Source organism: Salvia hispanica, chromosome 2 (assembly GCF_023119035.1).
Source record: "Salvia hispanica cultivar TCC Black 2014 chromosome 2, UniMelb_Shisp_WGS_1.0, whole genome shotgun sequence".
NCBI classification, from domain to species: Eukaryota; Viridiplantae; Streptophyta; class Magnoliopsida; order Lamiales; family Lamiaceae; genus Salvia; species Salvia hispanica.
Window position 1 is genome coordinate 19,072,717 of NC_062966.1, and position 5,142 is coordinate 19,077,858.

The following is a 5,142-nucleotide window of genomic DNA, read 5'->3' on the forward strand; positions in this document are numbered from 1 at the left end:
CTTTTGGAAAGGGTTTTGTTGAAAGCAATTCGATCGGGGTGTGGGTCTCTCCTTCCCCCTGGGTCGAGCACCAAGGCTCTTAGGATATCTTCGAGAGTTTGTATCGCCTCTTGGATTGCCCATGGGACCGGGTAAAAGCCCGGCTAAAATTTAATCGTTTCCAAGCACGCTAGAAATAACCCAAAATTTTTAATGAACTTCGTCCGGTGTCGTTCTTTGGGATAAAACGTAGATTTCCTTTATGTGACCCGACTAGCGTCCGACCCATGGGTTATAAGAATCGGTAAAATGCCACTTGGAGGGATCTCGTCACCCAAATGGCGGTGTTCCCTTTTGGGTCATTGGCAAGGCCGTCAAAAAATCCATGGCGATTGCTCCCATTTCCACGGGGATCTCCGGTTTGTAACTTTCCACCCGGGTCGTTGATGTAAGGCCTTCCTTTGCAAAGGGCGGCAAGCTCCAAAAATTATATCTCCCATTCCACCCCACACGAGGTTTTGGAAACCGTATTCCATGGGTAAGGGTTGGCATTCTCGAAATTGGATTATCTTTTGCTTTTTTTCGATAAATGACCAAAGGGCCTATTTCCCTTTTGGGTTTTTTTATAATATTAAAAGGCCATAACTTTCTCGTTACTATGATAATTGAAATACAAGGGGGCGGAAACCGTATTCCATGGGTCTTTGGCACTTAAATTTGGATTATTCCCCGTCGTTTTTAAAAAGGGCCAAAGCTCCTTTGGGTTTTTTAATAATATTAAAAAGGCCTAACTTTCTCTTACTGTGATAATTGACCACTACGGAGACTTTGGGAAACGTTTTCCCCCAACCCCGGCCCCGTTGGAATTGTAGTATCTCGGCTTTTGCTTGCCCCACATCCCGGTTGTCGGCGATCATAGGTAGTGTTGGGGCTTTTGGCCCCCGCGGAAAAGGTGGTGGAGTGTTATGCTTGATTGTATCGGCAACTCCTTCTTTAATTTTCCCCATCCAAATCCTCCGTTCCTCGGGTCTCCAACCCCGCTACCCTTTCTCTGTTGTCCCCTTCCCGTTGTCGTCGCTTTTCGCATTCAGGGCTTGCGTAACACCTTTTTGGCTTCACTTACTCTCCGGGTGAAATCACCCCCGGATAAATTCCGATCCTTGGTTTCCTTGTTCACCCCTTCAAAAGGGGGGCCCCCTCATCTCCTTCAGCGATGGTTGGGGCATGACTGGGGAAAGACTCTTACTTCTCCCGTCTCGCTCGGGGTTTCATCATATTTTGCCTTATGCACGATATTTTCCTCTTCAATGCCTTGTCTTTGAAGAGGGGAAAAAAACCGGCAGGCCGATTAAACGGCCCGTAATAAGTCGGGCGGCGGGCCTCCCCCTTTTAAAAAAGGTGGGGCCCTTTCAATCTTCGCCCTGCTTGCCCCGGCGGCGTCCCGTTTGTTTTTCGGGCTATTTAAGAATTGTATGGTCCCTCGTAGCTCTTCCCCGGGCGTCGGTGGATTGCGATCGGGGGGTTTCACATCGCGGGTTCGGCAGGGTAACCACTAGGCGTGGGGGGACACGCGGCGGGGCGGTGTGTTGCGGCTGGGGATCGCCCTCCCCTTGGTCCCCCATTCTCACTAGTGTTCTTCCTTTTGGGGGTGGAAGTCGGGTTGGACTCGGCCCTCTTTTTCTTCGTCGCTACCATGCCTAGGTCGGCGGCGTCCGGGCCCCAAACAGGGGTACAGTATTTTTCCCGGGGGGAAGTATCCGGTGTCCCGCCGGGACCAGCCACATCTCATAAATAAAAACAAAAAAAAAAGAAAAATTAAAAAGGGATGTACACCAAAAAATCACACACAATAAGATATAAGCCCTCCATCCCCCAACGCGCCATTTGATAAACCTTTTTTTTTTAGGTACATTCCTCGGGTTTTTATGTAAATTTTGGGGTGTATCCCTGATGGGGAAAAGATTCGACCCAAATAAGGCTTGGTACGACAACCCCGGGTTCAAACAAGTTTTCCCCAAACCCTTTCGATTAGTATAATGGAGGTAAAGGGCGAAACCCCCGAGGATGGACACGTTTTGATAATCGGTGACTTTCCGGGTGTTTTTTGGGTTTCTAAAGCTTTGGGGTTTAGATTTTTCCTAGACAAGAATTAAAGGTGGTCTTTGACTAGTAGGCGTAAAATAACGGGGATGGTGGTGGGGTGAAAGTAGGGGACAAGGTGTCTAAAACATATGGAAAGTGAGTTACTAAAAAGGAAAATTAAAACAAGGGGGTTTTCGTGGTGGGGGCTCTCGCCCCGTCTGGATAGTACAACGGAGGGAACAAAAGCAAAAATAACTTAAAATTAAAAAAGGTCCAACTAAAAGGGTTTTGACGTTTTTTTCTTCACCAAGCATTGACAAAAAACATATAACACAAACACCATGACTAACTTGATTCATAAATTCAAACTCCCAAAATCCATCGATTAAAATGCTCAAACTTAAATTAAACGGGGAAACGCAACTTTACTTCTCGGACATGCAAGGGGGTAATCACGGGAAAAGAAATATAAAATTTTACTAAACTGCCAACTTCAAATAACAACTCCCATAAGAAAGCACTAAATTAAAAACAAAAATAGATCTAACTTTCCTAAACGGGAATAAGCAAACTCGAACCAAAACGACAGGGAAAAAGAAACTTAAACGTAAATGTTGGAAAATAACAAAGTATTCCAAAAGAGCAACAACGATGAGTGTTTGCAACAAAACCCGTGAAAAAAAGAAAGATTTAAAATGAAAAAAGTAACGATTGTTTGGCCACTTGGGGGATGATACTACTACACTACTCGAAACGGTGGGGCGGGGTGACTTTCCCGGGAACTCTTGGGGGGGGTGACCATGGCGTGGCGAGCGAGATTTGGGCAATCAAGGAGATCTTCTAGAGAGAATTCTACAAGTGTGTTTTGAACCGGAACTTGAACCGCTCTAAGGAACCAACTCTAAAGGGGCGAACTCTTCCTCTCTCCCAATCTTCTTTTTGGGGGCTTCCCCTTTTGGGGAGACTTTTCCGTTTTGACCTTTTTGCCCTTGTCAATGATCATCCCCCCTTTCCTTTCCCTCCGAGCCTTTTTTTGGGAAACTGGCTGGCCCTTAACCCCTTTTCACCGGGCCCGAATCGCTCCCCTGACTTGGATCCTTTAATCCCGCACTTGAGCAACTTTTGCGGGTAAGGTGGCGGACACGGTGGAGGGGTGGAAGGGCTTAAGCCCTCCCCCAAAAAGTTTTTTTCTATTTTTTCTATTTTTAAATTTTTTTAATATTAATGAAAAGTTTTCAGACCTTCCCAAACCAAATAATTGAAGACTAAATTTTGAAATTGAAGGGGGAACAAATTTTGATAATCGAAAATTTGCAGAAGATAATGAAAAAGAAAATGGCTGATGAAACTTTGGGAAGAAGTTAGTAATATAATATTGAAAGTCAATTTAAAAAATACCATTTTGACTTTTGAGCTCCCAAATTTAAAGTTTTCTTATAAAATTATGAAATTTATCCACGCTATAAATTTTGATCAATGAAAACTTCCTTAATTCCTTTTTTTTATTTAAAAATTGTTAAATTTATTTTTTAAATATAGCTAAAATTTTTAAAAAAATTTTTTTTTCTTTTAAAGTTCTTCTCCCGTAAATCATTTCCTTAATTTCCCCTTTTCCTTTAGCTATGTTAAATTTATGATGGGTTAGCCCAATTGTATATGTTTTTTTAAATAAAAGGTATTATTTTTTCATATATTTTATTTTGTTCTAAAGAAGTTGGAAATTTTTTTGGACAAAATGATTTAGGATATTGATGTGTTAAATTTTAAAAATTAAGGGTAAATTTTGAGAGATAATAAAGTAAGAGAGATGAAAAAGAATAAAGTATGAGACAAGAAAAATTTTTTTTAAAAAAGTAATGATTTTTATCTTTGGCAAAAAAAATTTTTTTTAATCCTTGGATAGAAGAGTATAATACTCCATCAATTTCGAAATATAAATTCTTTCTTTTTTGACTGTTTTTTTTAAAGATAGAATCTTTTTTTTTTAGAAAAAAGGGAAAAATCCAAACTTGGGTAATTTATTTTCCTTTTTTTCCTCATATATCTTATTTTACCCATTTTTTTTTAAATTTTTTTTTACTTTAAAGGTTTTTTCTTAAAAAATTTTGCCTTTCTCTTTTGGTTTTTTATGAAATGGAAAAAGGGATATGATTAAGCCCCTACTATAAAATTTTTAAAGGTCCGCCCCCTTTTGAATAATATTAAAATTTTTTTTAAACGTAATTTTTTAAAAAAGGGGAAATTTTGTTTTTCCTTTTTAACTTTGATTATTTTATTCAATGAACTCCAAATGTAATTTGGTTTATAGAAAATCATTTCAATTAATTCAAAAATAAATTTAAACCCAAAACTTCATTGGGGTTAAAAAAAATTTTGAAAATTTTAAAATTAAAATTGGGTTGAAAAAGGGGGGGTGTTACTTTTAAAGGGGAGGAAGAAAAAAATTTGAAGAAAAAAGGGAAATAGAAAGAATGAAATGAAGGGGAAGCTTTAAGCAACAAACATAATGAGTGGGGAATTTATGGGTGGGGGTAAAAATTAAAATTTAACCCCATTTTCTTTATTCAAAAGGGATTTTCTTTTCTTAGTTTTAAATTTTTAATCTTTACAAAATTTTGCATGCGGGAAAAAATGAAGGGAAATTGGGGAGTGAAACATTTTGTATGATCCCTCTAGTACGAAAATATATACAGAGGGGGGGAAAATAAAACTCAGAAAAAAGTAAAGAATTCAAATTGGACTTTTTAAATTTTAAATTTATGAAAAAGGCATTTACAAATGAGGGTTTGACGGTTTTCTTGATTCAGACTCCCACTTAAAATTCCCCTTTTTCAAATTAATTAATTTTTACAATGAGACAATGAACTGGACTGGGACCCTACATTTTTAAAAATGGAATTAAGCCTGAGAAAAAAAAAATGTATAGTTATTAATATCAAACCATTACTCCCAAAACCCAAACATTGTCATTTAACTCTCTGTTTTAAAACATAGGGAAGATTTATTAATGGCTTTGAAATATATTCCTGATTGATCTTGTGTCACGAATGCACTCTTGTTTTCCCTTTTTTCTTTTTGGAT